The sequence below is a fragment of the Callithrix jacchus genome, chromosome 21 (assembly GCF_049354715.1).
Source record: "Callithrix jacchus isolate 240 chromosome 21, calJac240_pri, whole genome shotgun sequence".
Classification (NCBI taxonomy): Eukaryota; Metazoa; Chordata; class Mammalia; order Primates; family Cebidae; genus Callithrix; species Callithrix jacchus.
The window spans coordinates 47386923-47411205 of record NC_133522.1 but is presented as its reverse complement, the minus strand read 5'-3'; the positions used below and the strand labels follow the sequence as shown (position 1 = coordinate 47411205).

General features: G+C 45.5%; 1 long non-coding RNA gene across 1 annotated transcript in view; it reads right to left on the bottom strand.

The window, feature by feature from the left end:
• Nucleotides 1-3826: 3826 nt before the first annotated feature.
• Nucleotides 3827-24283, bottom strand: part of LOC118149882 (uncharacterized) — a 36163-nt gene continuing 15706 nt past the window's right edge. Inside the window, exons 2-4 of the long non-coding RNA XR_004737624.3 lie at nucleotides 10645-13129; nucleotides 9344-9523; nucleotides 3827-8976 (exon numbers count right to left, since the gene is read on the bottom strand). This is a non-coding gene — a long non-coding RNA (uncharacterized LOC118149882). The remainder of the gene's footprint in view (nucleotides 8977-9343; nucleotides 9524-10644; nucleotides 13130-24283) is intronic.

Below are 24283 nucleotides of genomic sequence, written 5' to 3'. Positions count from 1 at the left end.
AACTCAGCAACTGTAGCATGTGCATTCTCTTCATCAGCACATGGGACACTCTCCAGATAAAACATGTGGTAGGCCTCAAAACAAGTCTCAGTAAATTTAAGGAAATCAAAATTATATCAGCCATTCTCTCAGACCATACTAGAATAAAATTGGAAATCAACTCCCAAAGGAACCCTCAAAACCGTGTGAATACATGCAAATTAAATGACCTGCTCCTTAATGATCATTGAGTCAACAATGAAGTGAAGAGAGACATTAAAAAATTCTTTGAACTGAACAATAATAGTGACGCAACCTGTCAAATCCTCTGAGATACAGCAAAGTGGTGCTTTAGAGCAAAGTTTGTAGCGATAAATGCCTGTGTAAAACAATCTGAAAGAGCACAAAGAGACAATCTAAAGTCACACCTCATGGAACTGGAGAAACAAGAACAGTCCAAACCCAAACCCAAACCCAGCAGAAGAAAATAAATAACAAAGATCAGAGCAGAATTAAATGACATTGAAACAGGAAAAAATAACATAAAAGATAAATGAAACAAAAAGCGTGGTCTTTGAAAAGATGAATAAAACTGATAGACCATTAGAAAGATAAAGAGAAGAAGAGAGAAGAACAAAATAAACTTAATTAGAAATGAAATGAAAGATGTAACTGAAACCACAGAAACGCAAGTGATCGTTCAAGGCTACTATGAACACCTTTATGTGTACAAACTAGAAAACCAAGAGGAGACAGGTATATGCCTGGAAATATACAACCCTCCTGTATTGAACCAGGAAGACAGAGAATCTCTGGACAGACCAATAATAAATAATAATAAGTAGCATGATTAAAATGGTAATTTAAAAATTGCCAACAAATAAAAATCCAGGACCAGATTCATAGCTGAATTCTATCAGACATTCAAAGAAGAATTGATACCAATCCTATTGACACTATTCCAAAAGATAGAGAACGAGGGAATCCTCCCTAAATCACTCTGTGAAGCCAGTATCATGCTAACCCTAACACCAAGGAAGGACATAGCAAGAAAAAAAACTACAGAACAATATCCCTGATGAACCTGGATGTAAAAATTCTCAACAAACCACTAGCAAACTGAACCCAACAGCATATCAAAAAGATAAGCTACCATGACCAAGTGAGTTTCATACCAGGGAGGCAGGGATGGTTTAATATACATAAGTCAATAAACATGATACACCACATAAACAGAATTAAAAACAAGAATCACATGATCATCTCGAAAGATTCAGAAAAAGCATTTGAGGAAATTCAGCATCTCTTTATGATTAAAACCCTCAGCAAAATCCAGCATAGAAGGAACATACCTTAAGGTACAATAAATCCACAACCAACGTTATACTGAATAGGCAAAAGTTGAAAACGTTCAAGGATGCTCATGTTTTTTTTTTTTTTTTTTTGAGATGGAGTTTCGCTCTTGTTACCCAGGCTGGGGTGCAATGGCGTGATCTCGGCTCACCGCAACCTCCGCCTCTTGGGTTCAGGCAATTCTCCTGCCTCAGCCTCCTGAGTGGCTGGAATTACAGGCATGAGCCACCATGCCCAGCTAATTTTTTGTATTTTTAGTAGAGACGGGGTTTCACCGTGTTGACCAGGATGGTCTAGATCTCTTGGCCTCATGATCCACCCGCCTTGGCCTCCCAAAGTGATGGGATTACAGGCTTGAGCCACTGCGCCCGGCCTCAAGGATGCTCATTTTCACCACTTCTATTCAACATAGTACTGGAAGTCCTAGCCAGAGAAATCAGACAAGAGAAAGAAATAAAGGGCATCCAAATGGGTAAAGAGGAAGCCAAACTGTCGCTGTTTGCTGAGGATATGATTGTATATCGAGAAAACCATGAAGACTCATTCAAAAAGTTCCTAGAACTAGTAAATGAATTCAACAGAGTTTCAAGATACAAAATTAATGTACACAAATCAGTAGCTCTGCTTTACACCACAGCGACCAAGCAGAGAATCAAATCAAGCCTTTCACAATAGCTGCAAAGAAATAAAATAAAATACGTAGGACTATACCTAACCAAGGACATGGAAGACCTCTACAAGGAAAACTAAAGAACATGACATAAATGAATGGAAACACATCTCATATTTATGGACGGGTAGAATCAATATTGTGAACATGGCCACACTGCCAAAAACAATCTACAAATTCAATGCAATTTCATCAAAATACCACCATCATTCTTCACAGAACTAGAAAAAAAAAAATCCTGAAATTCATATGGAACTGACATAGAGCCCGCATAGTCAAAGCAAGATTGAGCAAAAAGAACAAATCTAGAGGCATCACATTATCCAACTTTGAACTACACTCTAAGGCCATAGTCACTAAAGCAGCATGGCACTGGTATAAAAATAGGCACATAGACCAATGGAACAGAATGGAGAACCCAGAAATAAATCAAAGACTTACAGCCAACTGATCACTGACAAAGCAAACAAAAACATGAAGTAAGGAAAGGACACCCTATTCACACATGGTGCTGGGATGGCTGGCTAGCCACATGTAGAAGAACGAAACTGGATCCTCGTCTTTCATCTTATACAAAAATCAACTCAAGATGGATCAAAGACTTAAATCTAAGGCCTAAAACCACAAAGATTCTAGAAGATTATATAGGAAAAACCCTTCTAGACATTGGCTTAGGCAAAGACTTCATGACCAAGAGCTCAAAAGTAAACACAACAAAAATGAAGATAAATAGAAGGGACTTAAACTAAAGAGCTTCTGCAAAAGAAATAATCAGCGGGGTTAACAGACAACCCGCAGAGTGGGAGACAATCTTCACAATCCATGGATCTGACAAAGGACTCATAGCCACAATCTACAAGGAACTCAAACAAATTAGCAAGAACACTCAATCACATCAAAAAGTGTGCTAAGGACATGAATAGACAGTTCTCAAAAGAAGATGCACAGATGGCCAACAAGCATAGGGACAAATGCTCGGCATGACTCACTATCAGGGAACCGCAGTGTGATACCGCTTCATTCCTGCAATAATGGCCGTAATTTAAAAAAATAGACGTTGACGTAGATGCAGTGAAAAGGAAAGACTTTTACACTGTTGGCGGGAATGTAAACTGGTAAAACCACTATGGAAAACAGTGCAGAAGTTCCTTAAAGAACTGAAAGTAGATCTGCCATTTGATCCAGCAATCCCACCACTAGGTATCTATCTAGAGGAAAAGAAGTCATTATATGAAAAAGATATTTGCACATGCTTGTTTATAGCAGTACAATTTGCAATTGCAAAAATATGGAACCAGCCCAAATGCCCATCAACCAATGAGTGGGTAAAGAACATGTGACACACACACACACACACACACACACAAACACACACACACACTGGACTATATTCAGCCACAAAAAAACAAAATAATGGCATTCCCAGCAAACTGGATGAAGTTGGGAGCTATTATTCTAAATGCAGTAACTCAGGAGCAGAAAACCAAACATGGTATGTTCTCACTCGTATACAGGAGCTAATTATGAGGATGTAAAGGCCTAAGAATGATACATGGGATTCTGGGGACTTGGGGGGAGGGCTGGGGGTGGTGAGGGAGAATAGACTACACATTGGGTACAGTGTACACTACTCAGGTGATGGGTATACCAAATCCTCAGAAATCGCCACTAAATTACTTATTCATGTAACCAAACATCACCTGCTCCCCCAAACCCTACTGAAATTTAAAAAATTTAAACAAACAAACAAAAATAGTTCAATGTATCAGATATTGTTAAAAATTCTGTAAAATAAAATAAGAAATCATGGTAGGATGGCATGAGTGTTTGACAGGGTCTCACTCTGTCACCCAGGCTAGAGTGCAGTGGCATAATCACAGCTCACTGCAGCCTTGAACTCCTGGGCTGAGTGATCCACCTGCCCCAGCCTCTGGAGTAGCTGGGACTAAGGGCACACACCACCATGACTGGCTGAGCTTTTACATTTTGTAGAGAAAAGAGTCTTGCTGTGTTCATCAAGCTGGTCTTGAACTCCTGGGCTCAACCAATCCTCCTGCTTCAGCCTCCCAAAGCTCAGGGATTACAGGTGTGGGCCATCATGTCCGGTGTGTGTGTGTGTGTGTGTGTGTGTTTGTGTGTTTTAAATGTAGAAAAAAGGGAATGAAAGGGTGCTGAGAAATTTGACTCATGGATGATTCTGCTTTTCCCATTTTAATTCATGTTTCTTTATTATGCAATCAGAACCTTTTCTCCGCAGTTGGATATAAGGAAGAGTGAGAAGGAAAATGGGTAATTATTCACTGAATGGATACATGCATGAACTGCTTTCTTTCTTCAGAGCCAGAGAGCCCGTCTCTGACTCCTAACAGTGTACCCCCTTAGGGACATTAATTACCCTCCATGTATTTCAGATACTCCACCTATAAAGGGGTTATCACAGGGTAGTGGCTGACCCCGTGGGGCTCCACACCGATCCCCTTTCCCAGATCTGCACACCTGCCCAGCTTCTGCGTGTGTTTGCTTCTGACAGCCCTTACCCACCACTCCCTTTGGGGGACAGCTCTCAGGCTGCCGAGGCCATTTGGCCAGGTACCTCCAGGAGTCCGAAGTGCCTGGGAATTCACACCCCCGCAATCTCACAGCAGCGTCAGTTGTGCCGACAGGTGTCAGCCTGACAGGTGTGCGCCCGGCTTCTTACTCCGAGGCATCACTTATACTCCAGTGCCCACTGTGGGATCAGGCTGAGGCCAGGACTTGGCCCAACCTGGCCTCTTCCCTGTGCATCTGCTCCTTTACTGCTTTTCCCTGGAAGCACTTCCTGAATGTATCACTTGTCCATGAGTCCCCATCTCAGGTCTGCCTCTGGGGAATCCGACTCACTCCAGGCCTGCGGCGGGAGGGGTGGGATAAGGTGTGTGCAGAGCTGCCCACCTGCCAGGTGACCTGTCCAGGGGAGCAGCATGCCCAGGAGCATGGTGCCTCCCAGGTCGCCCCCCACGAAACATCCTTCAGGATATTTTCCATGATGCCATTTCCTTGCTCTCCTCTAGTCCGGAACTTCATCTTCGGGATCTGGTAAGATCAACTTTGTTTGAAAACTTCCCTGACCCTTAGCACCAGCTGACCTTTCTCCCTCCAGAGCTCCTGTGACATGTATCGCCGTTATGAATTCATTGTTATGAATCGTCTGGGTTTTAAAATGTATTTCAGTGTATAACTCTAATCTCTCCAAAATGACATCACCCATAAATGCAAGATAAAGAAATACCATATTTCATTGACTCAAGGTTGTATTTTAACATGTCTGAAACTGGGATACATCTTCTATTTTTTTTATTTTTATTTTGAGACGGGGTCTCACTTTGTTGCCCAGGCTGGAGGGCAGTGGTATAATCTCGGCTCACGGCAACCTCTGCCTCCTGGGCTCAGGAGCTCCTCCCGCCTCAGCCTTCCGCGTAGTTGGAATTAAGGTGTGCCGCCACGCCCAGCTAATTTTTTGTGTTTTTGGTAAAAAAGGGGTTTCCCCATGTTGTCAAGGCTGGTATGGAACTCATGGGGTCAAGCAGTCCGCCCACCTTGGCCTCCCAAAGTGTTGGGATTATGGGCGGAGCCACTGAGCCCAGCCCCAGGGCTACATCTTCTAAGCAAGAATGTACAGTAGCTCAGCTGGCGGCTGCCGTTTTTGCTGAGAGGTGCATCAAATAATGGAGATCTGACCACACACGACGTCAGTCTTGGTCATGTGTGACCTGTCTCACATGCGTGTGTGTGGTGTGTGTGGGATGTGTGTGCAAGGTTTGTGTGGTATATGTACATATCGTATGTTTGTGTGTATGGGGTATGTATGTGGGTGTGGCACACAAGTGTAATGTGTGTATGCATGGGTGTGTGTGGTATGTATGTTTGTATGGTGTATGTGAGGATGTGTGTGTTGTATATGTTGTGTGTGAGTTGTATGTGTGTGTGGGGAGCGCGTGTGCACATGGTGTGTGTATGGCATATGTATATGTGATGTGTGTGTGGTGTGTGCAAGTGTGGTGTGTTTATATGTGGTATGTTTGGGGTATGTCCATGTAGTGTATGTGGTGTTTTTGTGTGTTGGGTGTGTGGTGTGTGTGTGTCGCATGTGCTACATGTGATGTGTGTGTGGTGAGTGCATGTGTGTCATGTGTGCTGTATATGATGTGTGTGTGGTGTCTGCATGTGTGATATGTGTGTGCTGTGTTTATAGATAATATGTTTGGGGTATGTGAGTGTAGTTTACATGGTGTTTGTGTGTGTTGGGTATGTGATGTGTGAGTGTGTGGTGTGTCTATATGTGCCTGTGTGTTGTGTGTATGGCATGTGTGTGTGTGGTTTGTATGTGTGGTGTTTGTGTGTGTCTGGTGTGTGTGGCATGTGTATGTTTGTGTATGGTGGGGTGTGTGGGTGTGCATATGGGGTATGTGGTTTGTGTGCAGTATATGTGTTTGTGTGTGACATGTGGGTGTGTGTGTGGTATATTTATGGTGTGTGTGTGTATGTGTGTGAGGAGTGTCTGGAGTGTGTGTTGTGCAGGCTGTGTTTATGGCATGTGTGTGGCTTGTGTGGTGTGTGTGGTGTGGGGTATATGTATGTGTGTGGGGGGTGTATTTGTGTGGTGTGGGGTGTGTGTGCATATGTATGGTGTGTATGGTATATGCGTATATGTGTGATGTGTGTGGTTTGTGGTGTATATACATGTGAGTGTGTGTGGTGTGGGGTGCATGTATATGTGTGTGGGGTGTGTGCATGATATGTGGTGTGTGTGTATGTGTGGTGTGTGTGGTTTGTGGTGTATATACATGTGAGTATGTGTGGTGTGGGGTGCATGCATGTGTGTGATATGTGGTGTGTGTGGTGTGAGGTGTGTGTACATATATGGGTGTATATGTTTGTGGTATGTGGTGTGTGTGTATATGTGTGGTGTGTGGTGTGTGTATATGTGTGTGGGGGTGGATGTGTGTGGTATGTGGTGGGTGTGTGTATATGTGTGTGTGGCGTGGATGTGTTTGTTGTGTGTGTGTATATGTGTGGTGTGTGTATATATGTGTGGTATGTGGTGGGTGTGTGTATATGTGTGTGTGGGGTGGATGTGTGTGGTATGTGTGTGTGGGGTGTGTGTGTGATATGTGGTGTGTGTGGTGTGAGATGTGTGTACATATATGGGGGTATATGTGTGTGGTATGTGGTAGGTGTGTGTATATGTGTGGTGTGTGGTGTGTGTGGTATGTGTGTATATGTGTGGTGTGTGGTGTGTGTATATGTGTGTGTGGCGTGGATGTGTGTGGTATGTGGTGTGTGTGTGTATATGTGAGTGTGGGGTGGATGTGTGGGTATGTGTGTGTGTATATGTGTGGTGTGTGTGGTGTGTGTGGTATGTGGGGTGTGTGTATATGTGTGTGGGGGTGGATGTGTGTGGTATGTGTGTGGTATGTGGTGGGTGTGTGTATATGTGTGTGTGGTGTGGATGTGTGTGGTGTGTGTGTATATGTGTGGTGTGTGGTGTGTGTGGTATGTGGTGTGTGTGTATATGTGTGGTGTATGGTGTGTGTAGTATGTAGGGTGTGTGTATATGTGTGTGTGGGGTGTGTGTATATGTGTGGGGGGTGGATGTGTGTGGTATGTGTGTGGTATGTGGTGGGTGTGTGTATATGTGTGTGTGGGGTGGATGTGTGTGGGGTGTGTGTATATGTGTGGTGTGTGGTGTGTGTATATGTGTGTGGGGGGTGGATGTGTGTGGTGTGTGTGTGTATATGTGTGATGTGGGGTGTGTGTATATGTGTGTGTGGGGTGTGTGTATATGTGTGTGTGGCATGGATGTGTATGGTGTGTGTGTGTATATGTGTGGTGTGTGGTGTGTGTGGTATGTGGGGTGTGTGTATATGTGTGGTGTGTGGTGTGTGTATATGTGTGTGGGGGGTGGATGTGTGTGGTGTGTGTGCTGTGTGTGTATGTGTGTGTGGGGTGGATGTGTGTGTTGTGTGTATCAGACTCTGCTGCAAATGTGCGCACCGTGAACACCGAACACCAGGTGATGTGAACAGTTTAAAAACCTGACGTTAAACCAAGTGCCTAAAATGCTTTAACTTCACCAGGTATCTGTTTGCATTTCATTAACAAAAAGAACTCTTTTCTTCAAAGACAAAAGTGTGTACATATTTCAAATAGTAAAAAATATCTCAATAAAACAAACCCTGAGCACCTACTGTATGCAAGCACTGTGCCTCTAGCCAGACATACAAAATTAACACTTCAGCTCTGACCTCCTCAGGGTGGACAACCCGGCAGGGCTGAGCCAGACCCGGGGTGAGACACAGCCAGTCTGGTTCTCTGGCATTAGAGGTGCAAACCCCAGTCTCTCTGCCCTGTCTCCTGCCCTACAGCAAGACCATGAGAGCAGCCACAGCTGTCCAGGTGAGCAGTGGCCACCTGTCCTGCTGTTCCATCAGCTGGAATGCAGCAGTGGGGCTGGCCCGGGGCTGAGTGCTGGCAGAGCGAGGACCGTGGACAGAATCACCGGTAATTTCTCCAGGGCCCCACTGGGTAGGGCCAGGCATTGTGCAGCCATCCACGGGAGCCCTGGGCCTCTCTGCCTGGGCCTGGCACTCTTTCCCGAAAACATGCTGGCACCTGAGGTGAGCCAGCAGACCCAAGTGTAGGACTAATTCACCTGGAATGTCAATATTTGGGTTCAGGGTGACTGAGTCCATACAAATACCAGATATACTTAGTGTGTGTTCTTGTAAAACAGGAAGAAAAACAAAACACTTCTCTGATCAAAATAGTGTTCTGTGTATGTGCAAGCCCTCCCCACAACCCCAATGATACAAGGTCACCTCATCAGAGTCAGAAAAAGTTTTCCAGTGGGATATCTCTTCCTCGTTCCAACTGCATCTCCAGGCCACGGTGCCACCCCGAGCTGGGTGTAGAGAAGTTTAGATGCGGAAGACAGCCTAATGTTTAGTAAAAACAAAAGAGCATCAAACGGAGGACAGCTGGGGTCCAGAGAAGCTGAGATTCTGCCTCCGTGGCGCCCTACTCATCAGCAAACCCCACAGAGCTCCATGACCATTTCTCTTTCATGATTGTGGCAGCCACAAGTGTAGGCTCTGGACAAGCGAAAACTCCCAACACGGCTCTGCTCTGGAGGCCCCATTAGTGGTGGCCTCTTGTGTCCTTATCGGCAATGATGCCAGCAAGAGCCAGAAGATCCTCCTGACTTTAACCCGGGTCTATTTCTGTTGCATTCCAAAGCCTCCCCTATAACCTTTTGTACAATCTCTGAGCATTCACCTGCAGATAACACAAACTTTGACTAACCTTGGCTCATGTAATATGGAGACATGTGGCCTCACAGGGTTGGAGCAGTGGCCCAGCCATGCCATCAGGGAATGATTGCTCTTTACCTCTCTCTGTTTTGCCATCTTTGATGCTGGTCTTCATTCCCCAGTTCATGGCTTCACAATCACAAAATGACTGCTGCAGCTCCGGGCATTGCTTCTACAGTTCAAAACAGAAGAAAGAATGGGAGAAGGAAGGTGATACCTGTTTCAGGGAAGTAAAAGTTTTCCCAGAAGCCCCAGAAGATCTCTGTCTATGTCTTCTCTGCTGGAAGTATCATGTGGCCACTGCTAGTTTCAAGGGAGTCTGAAAAGGTGAGCATTTTTAGCTGGGCACGTCACCTGCCTGGACACAACTGGAGTTCTATTAGGACGTGGGGAATGGGTATTGCATTGGCATCTAATAATGTCTGCCCCAGTGAGTGGGTGAGGAGACTTGCATCTCTGCAGGATGAGATGTGAGTAAAAGCGCCCAGCGTGGCGAGGGAGCTGGCACATGCCATCCAGCAGCGCTTTCTTTGTATCTTGCAAAAATGATAGAGTCTTGTTGCTAAGCTCTCCCACTTTTCAGGGAATGCTAATAAAATTTTAACCTCAAAGAATTGAGAATGTCAAGTGGGGGCATCTTTGCACAGAGGGGTGGGCCCCGTGGTGTGGGAGGGTGTCTGCGGTTGGTCTGCTGAGTGCGCCACATCTGTGCTATCCTCCTGAGGCCCTTGCCTGGTATGTTCCAGGCCTCGCCTCGCTTCCCCCTGCCTTACCTGGCATCTTCGGTTCAAAACTCAACCACCATCAGAGGGTGTGAATGGAGAGGGAGATGGAGACAGACAGAGAAAGAGAGAGAGAACAGAGATTGAGAGACAAAAACACACAGACAGACAGAGAGAGGGAGGGAGGGAGGGAACTTGTTTGCTTCTTCCTGGTGACCGAGTGCTACCCCAGTTGCCTTGGCCTCCGGCCTTCGCCATCCTGTTTTGTGGCTGCCTACCCGCTCTCATCCAGCCCCCTGCTCCGGGGTCCCTTATAGACTCTTGGGTGTCAATTCCTGATGATTTCAAACAGCTCCCGTGGAGTTCCAGGACAAGAAGCATCTGCGTCCTTTCCCTGTGACTCCCTGGCTCCCAGTGGTTATTTGCCTCCTGCTGTGTCTTGGGAAACAGCCACAGTGTGTGGATGTGGGGTGTGGGGAGGCTCCATTAGAGAACAGAAAGTCTGGTGACTCTTCTTAGAGCATGATGCACTTTCATATAAAATTAATCTAAAGAACCACACATTGCTCACTTTTGAGAAGGGCCCTGGGTCCGGGGCGGCGGGCGGGGTGTGGAGGAAGCAGCCACACTTTCCTGGTTCAGGGGCAGACGTCACGCAGCCTGCGTGTCCCTCCTGATTCATTTGGGATGCCGAAGGCTCTTGGACCCGTCTGCTCCATCGTTTCTGCACTTTGCAGGTGGCAGCCCTGCGCCCGTGTGTCTCAGCTGCACCTGGGTGAGTCACTGGGCAGGAGAATTACTCAGAAAGGAAGCGGATTAGGTCATTCATTGTCAGCCACAAAGGAGAGGGAGGAGAACTGTTAGAAACTACGTCCTTTTGGTTCTTGGGAAAAACCTTTTGTGATTGTGAAGTTCCAGCTCTCACTTTACAAATAAATGGAGGCCTGGCTTTGGTGGGGCTGGCCTCCCTGCCTCTCCTCTGACCTGGTGGGAGGGGCCCCTTCCCTGCACATCTCATGCCTGCCGTGCTAGCCCAGCTCCTAAGGGGGACGTCCTGGCTGGCGGTGGCCCAAGCTGTTCTGCATAGCTCCTTCCTAAAAGAGGGTCCTCTGGTGTCCCGCGGCCCACAGCTCCTTCCTAAAAGAGGGTCCTCTGGTGTCCCGCGGCCCACAGCTCCTTCCTAAAAGAGGGTCCTCTGGTGTCCCGCGGCCCACAGAGCCTGCTAGTGTGCTCTCAAGAAAACCAAAAACCCCAGCACCTGTGGTGGCAACGCGCTGGCACCAGAGCAGTGGTTAGGATGAATTTCTGCAGGTGGTCAAAGGAGGGACCGGTCCCCACAGACAGCAGGAAGGGGAGCCTCAGAAGTCACCAACATGTTGTGTTAGTCTGTTCTTTCCTTGCTGTAATGGAATACCTGAGGCTGGGTAATTTATAAGGAAAGAGGTCTCATTGACTCATGGTTCTGTGGGCTGCACAGGAAGCAGGTGCCAGCATCTGCTTGGCTTCAGGGAGGCCTCAGGAAGCCAACAATCAAGGCAGAAGGCGAAGTGGGAGCGGGCATGGCACAGGGTTAGAGCGGGAGCAAGACGGGGAGGCAGTCCCAGACTTTGTTTTCTGTCTTTGTGTGTGTGTATGTGTGTTTGAGTGTATGCATGTGCGTGTTTGTGTGTATACATGTATGTGTGTATATGTGTTTGTGTATGTGTGTATGTGTATATGTATGTGTGTATGTGTGCATGCATGTGTGTTTGTGTGTATATATGTATGTGTGTGTATATGTCTTTGTGTGTATGTGTATATGTGTATGTGTGTGTATGTGTATATGTGTGTGTATGTGTATGTATGTGTGTAGATGTGTATGTGTGTATGTGTATATGTATGTGTGTATGTGTGCATGCATGTGTGTTTGTGTGTATATATGTATGTGTGTGTATATGTCTTTGTGTGTATGTGTATATGTGTATGTGTGTGTATGTGTATATGTGTGTGTATGTGTATGTATGTGTGTAGATGTGTATGTGTGTATGTGTATATGTATGTGTGTATGTGTGCATGCATGTGTGTTTGTGTGTATATATGTATGTGTGTATATGTCTTTGTGTGTATGTGTATATGTGTATGTGTGTGTGTGTGTGTGTGTGTGTGTGGCACAGTCTCTCTCTGTTGTTGAGGCTGTAGTGCAGTGACACAATCTTGGTTCACTACAGCCTCCGCTTCCTGGTTTCAAGTGATTCTCCTGCCTCAGCCTCCCAAGTAGCTGGGACTACAAGCGTGCACCACCAAGCCCAGCTAATTTTTATATTTTTGATAGAGATGGAGTTTCACCATGTTGGCCAGGCTGGTCTTGAACAATTGACCTCAAGTGATCTGCCTGCCTCAACCTCCCGGTGCTGGGATCACAGGCATAAACCACTGTGCCCAGCCTGGACTCTTTAAAGAACCAGATCTCGTGTGAGCGCAGAGCAAGAATTCACTCATTACAACAAGACACACCAAGCATTCATGAGGGATTCACCACCATGATCCAGGCACCTCTCAGGAGGCCCACCTCCAACACCGGAGGGGCATTTCAGCATGAGATTTGGAGGCGAAACATGTCCAAGTAATATCATCTGGACTCAGGCCAAGATTTTATGGTGGGGTTTGCTGAGCCCAACTGGCACAACTGCAGGAGGAATGACCCAGCCTCTTCCCCGAGTCATGTCCTTGGGGAAAGGCAGCAACCGGGGAGCAGCTGCTCCTCGACCTCGATCCCCAGAGGCCCCCACAGCCCAAGTGCCTCTGGCTTCTGCCACCCCTGTCCCAGAGAAGCCACCCATGAACAGACCTGGGGTGTGGCTGGCCTCTGTTCCAGAATTCTGCAAAGGCTGCAAGTGCTGAGCCTTGTTCCCGTCCCCGAGACAGCGACAGGAACTCGGAAAAAACAGGTACTTCCCTGCCATATGGGGCTCCCATCCGGAGGTACTTGGGCTCCCCAGCTGGGTGGTTCCACCGAGAATTCATCTCAACACAGCAGAGGAGGTGAGCCTGGGCACTTTCTTGAAGAACAAGTGACTCTACATGAAAGAATGAACCAGTTTTTTAGGTTTTGAACACTGCAGTGACACGAGCTATGAAAACATATGAACTGTAAACCTTTTCTATAAGGAAAGGAATTGCAAATAGTACTTTGAGCAGTGTCACAGGTGAGTTTCGGAGGTCACAGGGAAACGGCAGAATGTGGATTGCAGGGCCCTGCCCGCCAAGGGGAGCTCACGGCACACGTGCACCTGCTCTCCGGAGCCTGCCCTGCTCTGACTATCTCTCACTCATCTACAAGCAAACTTAGCTGACACCGTGGGAGTTAAAGATGGAGTGATGGGCTCCAATGTCACGTGTAGTCACTAGAAAACCCTGAGTGCAGCAGAGCCCTGCCCTGCTACTGGAAGTGTCCTCAACCCTGGTCCAGCATCTCTGAGAAGCCATGTCTGCTCTTCCAGTGCTCTCCTGGGCAGCGCCAGCCGAAGACCAGGCACTCTTCAGATCCCGGATTTCTGCAATGGGGCTTCTTATCATCCCCCAAACCTGCGCCTCTTTCATGTTCTTGCGTAAATGAAGGCACCATGCTAAAACCGAGGATCTCAGTGACAGGCTCGACCCCTTTCTGTCCCTCATGCCCACAGCCGAGCACCTTTGCAATTAGAAGGCATCTTCCTACGGACTCTCACATCGTCCCCTCTCTGCACCCCTCCTGCCCTGCCCATCCAAGCTTGTCACCTCTTTCTAGACTGTTATGATGGCCTTTTAATCATTTTCCTCTCATAGGTCTTGACTTTTATGATCTATTTGTCTGCTGCAGTCCTGAGGTCTTTACACAGTACCCTCCAGGGGACTCATTTGCGGCATCCAGGCCTTTTACGATAATGTTAAAATTCCAAATTAGAACCTTCCTAGTCCTTTCCTTACACTCATCTTTGCAAGGTTTGGTATTCAGAAGGCACTGGCGGGTGACTGAAAGTAAACAGGAAGAAAGGAAGACACTCCGTATGTCCTTGTACCTTCTCATAAAACAAGTATCCCATAGCACACAGAAAAACTACTTAAAAGCCTCATCATTTTCTTCCTCCCTCTCAGCACCTGGCTTGAAGACTCCCCGAAATCCCCAGCTGCTGGCCATGCTGGCCTTCCTGTAAACCTCTTCATGGAGGCACCATGCCATGGATCCCAAAAGTCATGCAAAGGGCAAGTCATCAGCCAGAGTCCTCAGGAAAGAGACTTGTTCATTGGTTTCGCCATCTTCTTGCAGAAGTCTGAGTCTCCACCTGCACTGCGCTTCTTGGACTAGATGGGGCTTTGCTTTAGCACTAGTTCTAAAGACCCTTGAATTGAACGGGAATCCCACATTTTTATATTTTCCCTTTAGGGACCCACACCTTACTGTTGCAAAATGAAATGCTGTTGAATACAGGACTCTCTCCTCGCCTTGTCTGACTGCACAATCACAGCTGCCAAAGCCACTCTCCCCACATCGCAGAAACAGATCGCTGCCTCCTCATGTCAGTTCACCACTTCAGAAGAGCATTTGCTCTGGCAGCCAGGCCCTTTTATTGTACCCCACCCCAGACCTCAGTTCCAACCTCTGACCGCCTTTAGCTTTGCGTGCCATGAATTCGCGCTGCCAATGGCTGGGGAAGAAACGCTGGGTTCATGGGGCAGGCACGGGTTTTCTGTGAGCAGAGAAGAGAGAGATGAGGGAGGGGCACGGCCTGAGACTGTCGATTACCGTCAGATACATCCACTTCAAGCCCTCTTTTCCCCACTCCCCATACCTGGTGAAGACTGCCTGTGCCATGCCAAAAGCCAGAACCTCCTTGTGATTCTACACAACTCACATCTAACAGCAGAGCTGTGCATGGGTGTGTTCACGTTACAGACCCTCCCTTAAAACTCTGAGCTGTGTCCCAGCTGTGTCACAACTGTTTATCCGTCTCAGTGTTTTTCTGGGTTGGAATGAACCTCATTTCTTGTTTGAGGACATGCAGGTTATGGGCAATGATGCTGAATGGATGGCAAAGAATAAAATTAGAAGAACAATTGCTGTGGCGTGAGTCCTAATTAACACTTGGGACTCTGAGCTTGTTAAAGTGGATGGTTATAGATTGTAAATGGAAGTGTACATATTTAAAGTAAGGATTTTTTTTTTTTGAGACAGAGTCTTGCTCTATCACCAGACACCAGGCTGGAGTGCAGTGGCCCAATCTCAGCTCACTGCAATCTCCTCCTCCTGGGTTCCAGCAATTCTCCTGTCTCAGCCTGCTGAGTAGCTGGGACTACAGGCACACACCACCACGCCCAGATAATTTTTATATTTTTTAGTAGAGACAGAGTTTCACCATGTTGGCCAGGATGGTCTCGATCTCTTGACCCCGTGATCTGCCCGCCTTGGCCTCCCAAAGTGCTGGGATTACAGGCATGAGCCACTGCGCCTGGCCTAAAGTATGGAACATTTTAAAACTGAGACTTGGGAGAAATATATTCATGGAAAAAGGACATATGATAACTCTTCTTTTTTTTTTGAGATGGAGTTTCCCTCTTGTTGCCCAGGCTGGAGTGCAATGGCGTGATCTCGGCTCATCGCAACCTCCGCCTCCTGGGTTCAAGCAATTCTCCTACCTCAGCCTCCTGAGTAGCTGGGACTATAGGCACGCGCCACCATGCCCAGCTAATTTTTTTGTATTTTTAGTAGAGATGGGGTTTCACCATGATGACCAGGATGGTCTCGATCTCTTGACCTCGTGATCCACCTGCCTCGGCCTCTCAAAGTGCTGGGATTACAGGCGTGAGCCACCGCACCCGGCCCAACTCATCTTTATTCATCAGAGTTTAAAGTGATTTCCACCTCTAGCTATTTGGACTGAAGCTGGATAAAACGTCTTTTAAAAGTGTTTAAAGGGATCGGAGCCGTAACAAGGTGGTAAAACTGTCTGGACGAAGATTTAAGAAAAGAAAGAAATATAGAGAAGTGCAGCTGGCACCAAGTGCTGACTGCATCCGGGGGGGTTTCTGCTCTTTCAGGAAGAGGAGGCCCACACCAGGCATTCACGAGGGATTTGCCACCACCATCCAGGCACCTCTCAGGAGGTCCACCTCCAACACTGGAGGGGGCATTTCAACATGAGATTTGGAATGGGAAGCCGAGAAACACTTTTGGCTGCGTCATGAGGCAAAAAGTCAAGTGCAGGAGTCTAAGTCTTGCCAAGATTAAGGCCTTCATAACGCCCTGAAACTGAGTTGGGAGCCCAACTCCTTTGAGTGAGGAGTAAGGAGGAGCAAAAAGTAAACCTGTTCTCACATATACTCGTCTCAGCTTCAAGTCACCTGCGTGGCCCTAAGAAACACCATCACTGAAATTGTGTTAAGGTAATCCCAGATTGATGGTCTCTCCAGGCTCCTGGCTGAAGTAAGAGAAAATTATCTTTGGAGAAACAACATCCTACCAGGCCACAAATCGTTTCTGAGCAATCTCTTAAATATTTGCTTGGCATTTTATCAAAGATAGCCAGAAGCACAGGTGACATGACAATCTAACTTAGAACTAGCAGAAAGAACTGGCACATATGCACCCAAAATAAAAGAAATATCAGACATGGTCCCTAAAATAACTGTGTTTATGGGTTCAAGGATATGAAAAACAAGATTTAAAATATCATTACAATACCAAACACATTCATCTGTGAAAATTACGGCAGCTTGGGGAAAAAAAAATTCAGAACTGAAAAATACAATGACAAATTAAAAACACAAGAACCATGTTTTACAGCAGAATGGAAACAGCTGAAGAGAGGATTATTAAACTGGAAGATAGACCACAGGAAAATAGCTAGATTGAGGCAAGCAGAGACTAAAGATGAGAAAGACAAGAGAAAATATTAGATTTGGAAGACGTGGTGAAAGGACCAGTGTTTCAGAAGGAGAGAAGAAAGAAAATGGATAGAAGCAATACTCGAGGGGCTAGCAGCTGAGAACATAATGTATGTCTTTATTTTATGGGGAGTTCATAAGAGGTGCTGAGGTGGCTTCTGGCCCACAGGAAATTGAAGACTTCAGTCCAACAGCTGCAAACAACTGACTCTTGCCCGCAAGATGGATGAGCTCAGAAGTAGATCTCTCTGATTAAAGCTTGCTGAGAACTTAGCCAGCCAGACACCTGGATTACAGCTGGCTGAGACCCAGGCAGAAGACTCAGTGAAACATGCCTGAGCTCTATTTATTATTTAAGCATTAAAAAGCTGATCAGAAACTGTGTTTCTTTTTCATTTTTTTACTTTTATTTTAGGTTCAGGAGTACATGTGCAGGTATTTTATATAGGTAAACTCAGGTCACAGGGTTTATTGTACAGGTTATTTCATCACCCAGGTACAAAAGCGCAGTACTCAATAGTTATTCTTCAATTCTCTACTGTCTCCCACCCTCCATCATCAGGTAGGTTCTAATGTGTGTCATTCCCCTCTATGTGTCCATATGTTCTCATTATTTATCTCCCACATATAAGTGAGAATATGAGGAATTGGGTTTTCTGTTCCTGCATTAACTTGTTAAGAATAATGGCCTCCATCCATGTTCCTGCAAAAGACACAGTCTTGTTCTTTTTTATGGCTGCATAGTATTCCCTGGTGTATATGTACCACAGTTTCTTTATCTACTCTATCATTTATGGACATTTAGGTTGATTCCATGTCTTCGTTATTGTGACTAGAGCTGCAATGGACATAACATGTGCATGTATATTTATGGTAGAATAATTTATATTCTTTTGAGTATATACCGAGTAATGGGATTGCTGGGTCAAATGGACAGAAACTAATTTAAAAAGAGCAACCACACAAGATATTGGCAAGGATGTGGTGCACCTGCAGCTCTTGGGCATTGCTTGTGGTATAGCCACTCTGGAAGACAGTTTCATAGGTCCTTAAAGAGTCAGACATTACAACGAAATGAGGTGTTATTACAAATGTATTAGAATGTCCAAAATCTGAAACACCAACACCACCAAACACTGATGAGGAGGTGGGAATGCAAAATACTACAACCAATTTGGAAAAAGATTGGCAATTTCTTCTAAAACTAAGCATACTCTTACCATGCAATCCAACATTCATGGTATTTACCTTGGTATTTACCCAAATGAGTTAAAAATGTATGATGACCTGGGCATGGTGGCTCACATCCGTAATCCAAGCACTTTGAGAGGCCTAGGTGGACAGATCACTTGAGAGAAGGAGTTTGAGACCAGCCTGGCCTTGAACCCCATCTCTTCTAAAATACAAAAATTAGCTGGGTGTGGTGGCGGGTGCCTGTAATCCCTGCTACTCTGGAGGCTGAGGCAGGAGAATCACTTGAACCCAGGAGGTGAAGGTTGCAATGAGCCAAGATCGTGCCATTCCACTCTAGTGAGGTCAACAGAGTGAGACTCCATCTCAAAAATAAAAAAAGTTATGATCACATAAAACCCTTCATGCAGACATTTATAGCAGCTTTATTCCTAATTGCTAAAACTTGAAAGCAACCAGGATGTCCTTTGGTGGTAAATGATAAATATACTGTGGTACATCCATACAATGAAATATTACTCAGCACTAAAAAGAAATGAGCTATCAAGCCATAAAAAGACATGGAAGAAACTTAAATGCATATTACTCAGTGAAAGAAGGCAGTCTGAAAGGTGGTATACTGTGTGATTCCAACTTCATGACGTTCTGGGAAAGGCAAAACTACAGAGACAGTAAAAAGCTTGGTGGTTGCCAAGAGTGGGGAGGGAGGGATGAATCGGTGAAGCACAGTGGATTTTAGGGCAGTGAATGTGTAATGGTATCCAGGTGGACACATCATGATCCATTTGTCAAAACTCATAAAATGCAAATAACAAGTGTGAACCCTAAACTATGGACTTTGGATGATTATGAAGTATAAATGTAGGCCATAGTTGGTGACAATGCATGCTCTGCCACAGGACATTGATAGTGGGGGAGGCTGTGCATGTCAGGGAGGAGATGGGGAGAGAGTATACAGGAAGTCTCTGTACTTTCTGCTCCATTTTGCTGTGAACCTAAATCTGTCCAAAATATAAAGTCTGTTAAAAAAGTTAAACATACACATCCTTCATGATCCAGCAACCTCACTGCTGAAATTTACCCCATAAAATTAAAAACTTCTGTTCACACAAATGCCTGAACATGAAAGTTTATTATAGCAGCTCTATTCACAATTGCCAAAAGCTGGACCAACCCAAACAATCTGTGGTCCATCCACACTGTGAAATACTACCCAGCAATAAAAAAGAACAAACTGTTGGTGCACCCACCAACCAAGCTGAACGTCAAAGAATTAGTGAAATAAGCCTGTTAAATGCCGCGTGCTGCCCAATTCCCTGTATTTTTATTTATTTATTTATTTTTGAGATGGAGTTTTTCTCTGTCGCCCAGGCTGGAGTGCAATGGGACAATCTTGGCTCACTGCAACCTCTGCCTCCTGGGTTCAAGCAATTCTTCTGCCTCAGCCTTCAGAGTAGCAGGGAATACAGGCACCCACCACCACACCCAGCTAATTTAAAAGCTAATTTTTAAGCAAAGCTGATAAGAAACTGTGTGTGTGCTTTATTTTTACTTTTATTTTAGATTCAGGAGTACATGTGCAGGTTTTTCATATAGTTGGGATTACAGGCATGCACCACCACGCCTAGCTAATTCTTCTATTTTTAGTAGACACAGGCTTTCACCATGTTGGATCAGGCTGGTCTCAAACTCTTGACCTTAGGTGATCCGCCCACCTTGGCCTCCCAGGGTTGGAATTACAAGTGTGAGCCACCACACATGACCCCAATTACCTTTAAATAAAATTCTCTGCCTTCAGATCAGTGGTGAAAAAATTTAAAGAGAAATTCTCAAAAAGACAAAAGGATAGTGATGGAGAACATATCAGTGGCTGCCAGAGTTTGGGGAAAGGAAAAAAATCGACTATCAGAGGGGAATAATTTGGGAGTTTTTGGAATGATGGGAATGTTCTATATCCTGAATGGGGTGGTAGTGACATTAATTTATACAGCTGTTAATATGTGTAGGGGTGTATGTCACCCCCCAAATTCAATGTTACTGTATAATAACTTAAAAACAAAAACATACTTCATATCTAGAGACTGTACCATGAAAAAATAAACATACTCCAACCATATGATCCAGCCACTCCACTCCAGGCATCCATCCAAGAGAAGTGAAAGCACACGTTCATGCAAAGTCTTATAGGCAAACTACAATGTTCTTAAACAAGTGAATAAAAACATGATGTCTCCATTCGGTGAAATCTATTCAGCAATGGAAAGAAATGAATCCCTGATGCAGCAGATGACGTGGACAAGTCTCAAAGCAATTGTGGTGAGTGAAAGGAGCCAGCAGAAAGAGAGCACCTACTGTCTGGTTTTGTGTGCACAAGATGATAGGGAATGCACACTCACCTGCAGTGACAGGAAGTGGATGAGGGATGAGAAGGTGTGAGCCGGCAGGGGAGCATCGCAAAGGGGCACAAGGAACTGCTGGGGTTGGTGGATATGCTCGTTATCTTGACTACAGTGAGAGTTTTACATATAAATACATTGATATATATTTTGTATAACATATATGCATGTGTTTGGAAAAATGCTGTCTTGCCCCAGTTTTGAGGCTCTGGCCAGAGGCCAGTCAGTTCCCCTTCTTAAGCAACTGATTAGGCTCTCACCCTCAGGTCCTGCTGTATATCTGCCCTTATCACCCCAGAGCCAGGTACCAGACAACTGGGGAGAGCCCCTGTGCCTTAGAGTCTGCAGAACTGTTCAAATTAGCCAGTCCACAAGGAGCACCCAAACCCTAGTGTGAAATTACATAAGTAGGAGGCCACTGCCTGAGGCTGTTTCATACTTAGAGTTCTTGCATAATGTATTACAACCTAACTTACTACATAAACAAACTGAAACCTAACTTAGGAGTATAACAGCTGAGGCTCAGCCAGTCATGGGCAGCCAACTCCTGCAACCATGCCCACAAAAGGTAGATGCCTAGCTATAGCCAATCAGGTGATTTCCTTACTTTGCTTCCATGTTCAGCCTATAAAAGCTCAGCCGATAGAATCTTGCTGCTCACACTGCCGGGCAGAGCCCTGTGAACCCCCTCTGGTTCTGAGTGCTGCCCAGTTCATGAATTGTTCTTTGCTCCCATAGCTCTGCTATGTTTAATTTGTCTGAAGGTTTTCTTTTAACACCATCTACCCCCACTTTGATGTAATACGGAAACTGCCCCCACAGCTCCAGCCTGCTGTTACCCTGTCCCAAGGCAACCTTCGATGTGGCCCTGCCTAACAGGCTTCTTTCATTTGGAAGTTGCAAAGATTGCTGCTTTCATCTATCTGAGTGTCACTGGGTTGTGTCCTGTCATCAAAAGAACCTTTATGTCGAAACATGCATATGTCAAAACTTACAAAACTGTGTGCCTCTGATGTGCACAGTTTACTGTGAGCTGATAATACCTCGATACAGCCATTTAAAAAATCCTATGAGGTAAAATCAATAGAGTGAAAAGGTAACCTGTGGAATGGGAGAAAATATTTTCAAATGGCATATGTGAGAAGTGGTTAAAATCCAGAACATGTAAAGAATCGCTACGACTCAGCAACAACAAAAAAGCCCCAAATAACTTGATTTAAAAATGAGCAAAGGACTTCAATAGACATTTCTTCAAAGAATATATACAAACGGCCAAGAAGCATATGAAAAGACACTTAACATTACTTATCAAGTGAAATAAAAACCAAAAGCCACAGTGAGATGTTACCTCACACTCACTGGGATGGTTACTATCAAAACGACAGCAAATAACGAATGTCGGTGAGGATGTGCAGAAATTGGAGCCCTTGTGCCCTCTTGGGAATGTAAAATGATGCAACTACTGAAAAGAGTATGGAGTTTCCTTCAAAACTTAAAAAGCAGAATTACCATAGGGTCCAGCAATTCTACCCAGAAGAACAGAAATGAGGGTCCTGAAGAGATATTTGCACATCCACATCCATCCCGTCATTATTCACAACAGTAAAATGTGGAAGCAACCCATTTGTCTATGCAGAGATAAATGGATAGACCAACTGTGACATACGCATAGGAGAGAATACTATTCAGTCTTAAAGAAGGAATCACGTCCCATGCTACGGCATGGACAAACCTTGTGTGCATGACGCTAAGTGAAATAACCCAGCCACGGGAGGACAAATACTGTTACGATTCTGCTTACATGAGGGATCTAAAGTAGCCAACCCCACAGAAACAGAAGCAGAATGGAGAGGGGGGTGAGGAGTCCATGTTTAATGTAGAGCTCCAGTTCACGGCATGATAAAGCTCTAGAGATCTGTTGTACAACAATGTGAACAGAACGCTATCAAAGTGTGCATCTAAAAATGATTAACATGGTACATTTTATGTCGTGTGTTTAGTACCACAATTTAAAAAAAACTGTCCAGGTGTGGTGGCTCACGCCTGTAATCCTAGCACTTTAGGAGGCCGAGGTAGGCCACAAGGTCAGGAGTTTGAGACCAGCCTGGTCAAGAGGAGATCGCCTGGTCTCAAACTCCTAAATAACAAAATAAAAACACAAAAATTAGCCGGGCACAGTGGTGGGCGCCTGTAATCCCAGCTACTAGGGAGGCAGAGGCAGGAGAATTGCTTGAACCTGGGGAGTGGAGGTTGCAGTGAGCTGAGATCGTACCACTGCACTCCAGCCTGGGCGACAGAGTGAGACTCCATCTCAAACAAACAAACAAACAAAAACTACGAGCTGAACAATGTGGCTATTTTTATCTTCATTTTGGAGATATGAAAACTGAAGCTTGGAAAGACGAAATTGTTCTTCCAAGACCGCTTTTTCACATATTGACCATTTGTGTATGTTTTTATGTGGAATACTGTCCTGTGGCCCATAGTTTCACGGGGTCACTTGTGTTTTTAAGTTTTAAGTTATTTTGTTTATTTTCGAGTTGTAGCAGTGTGTTACATATTCTGGATACAATTCTTTTGTCAGCTATATGTATTGCACATGTTTTCTCCCAGTCTTTGTGTTGCCTGTTAAGTTTCTTTCTTCTTCTCCTTCTTCTTCTTTTTTTTTTTGAGATGGAGTTTTGCTCCTGTTGCCCAGGCTGGAGTGCAATGGTGCAATCTCGGCTCACCGCAACCTCCGCCTCCTGGGTTCAAGCAATTCTCCTGCCTCAGCCTCCCAAGTAGCTGGGATTACAGGCATCCACTACCATACCCAGCTAATTTTTTGTATTTTTAGTAGAGACAGGGTTTTGCCATGTTGGCCAGGCTGGTCTCGAACTCCTGGCTTCCCAAAATGTTGGGATTACAGGCATGAGTCACTGCGCTTGGCTGCTTTCTTCTCTTTTGTAGAGGCAGGATCTCTCTTTGTTGCCCAGGGTAGAGTACAGTAGTATGATCCTGAGTTTAAGGGATCGTCCTGCCTCAGCCTCCCAAGTAACTGAGACTAAAGGAGTGCACTACTGCATTTGGCTAATTAAAAAAAAAATTCTGTAGAGTCAGGATCTCGCCATCTTTCCCAGGCTGGTCTCAAACCCTGGCCTCAAGCAGTCTTCCTTCCTTGGCCTCCCAGTGTGCTGGGGACATGAGCCACCACACCCGGCCTAATTGTCTTAATTTTTATTTGATAAAGTCTAGTGCTTTCTCTGTGCTGCCTGTGCAAATGTTGGCATTTATAGTTTTCATTATTACATTTAAGTCAATAATTCACTTGCTTAAATTTCATATCTGGTATAAGGGAGAGGAGTCTCATTTTTTTGTGTATCTTCTTATGTGGAATATATGGATATCTGTTTGTTCCAGCTTCATATCAGTGGCAGGGAGGTGCACCTGAGGGGTGGGTGGCCAGCGAGAGTGGCCTGGAAGATGTTGTCCCTGCAGTCTGGGAGCCTCCGATGCTTCCTGGGCTAAGGCTGAGCCTTTTCCTCTCCCGCCTCCATCGGCTCTGTCGGCTCCTCTTGTTTAGCTGTGTCGCCCACTTCCTTGGGCCCCTCTGCTCATCCCCCTCGCATCCTAGGGGACACAAGGCTGGGGTGGGGTCTGGAGAGGAGGATGTGACAAGCCCAAGGGCCCAGGCTAGAAGAGCCCATCCTGTGAATTTTGCCAATGCCGGGAAGCAGCAGCTGC